Below are 1,138 nucleotides of genomic sequence, written 5' to 3' on the forward strand. Positions count from 1 at the left end.
CGAGAGCGTGGGTTTGGATATAAACCCTCAGAATCAGTTGGGTAGCCCGCGAGACTACCCTAAAAAAGCTCTTTGTACGATGGGAACTGGGCTGTGGCGAAACATAGCCGTCCAGCCCATGAGCTGATGACCCAAGATTGGACTGAGATTAGAGGTGGCAACGGATGATTCGAACCACACTTGGGCCTGGCATGGATTGCCCTGTGGACCCTTGGAAGGTTCGGATGACAAATAAACTTCATTGTGGGCCCTGGGAAGGTTTCAACGGTGATGTCATTATCCCCACTGTTTCCTATGGTCCACTTGAGCTTTAGATCAATCTCATTTTTTAGCTCATGCCCTAAAATGAGTTGGAAAAATGAGCGGACTGCGTGGATAAAACACATACATCATATAAAGCCCACGAAGCTTTGACACCACCAGGGGTGTACGAGATAAGAGTTAGCTCGGTTCGCTCACTCGGTCCGCTCGAAAAGCGCGATTCAACGCGGTTCGAAACTGAGATCCAACCGAGGCGCAACATCAAGTGTTCGATAAAATGACTCGTTGCAGTGTTGACTAGTGATGAGGAAGGTATGCATATGTAATAAATATAATTTTTCCTTGATTTTGATGTTGCCTATAAGGTGTTTGACGAAATACGTATAAGTAATTAATGTTGTTTTACATACAATAAGAAATTGAATGTGTATTGCATGTGTTTGTGAAAATGCCACAAAGACTCAAACTCGACTTGAACCAGCCCAAGCTGCTGACTAAACCGAGTCGAGCTGGCTAGTCAAGCTAAAAGACTGAGCTGAGCCAAGTTCAAGTTGGGGGCAGCTAGTGGCCGAGCCGAGTCAAGTTGAGGCTAACTAAACTCAGTTCAACTCAGTGTACACCCCTAGAGACCACCTAACTGGCTAGTGTTGAGGTCACCACCCAAATGGTCTCCCATTTGTTAGTGACCTCTCCGATGCCAACCTCCACATTGGTCTGCACCATGGTGTATGGCTTATCCACTCCATCCATTCATTTTTTTCATCTCATTTTAGACCATTAGTCTAAAAATGAAGTGGATTGAAGTCTCAAGTGGACCACAGCTTATGAAATGGTGGTGATCGAATGCCTACCGTTAAAAACTTACTAAGTTCTCACC

This window comes from Magnolia sinica, chromosome 9, assembly GCF_029962835.1.
Source record: "Magnolia sinica isolate HGM2019 chromosome 9, MsV1, whole genome shotgun sequence".
In the NCBI taxonomy this organism is placed as follows: Eukaryota; Viridiplantae; Streptophyta; class Magnoliopsida; order Magnoliales; family Magnoliaceae; genus Magnolia; species Magnolia sinica.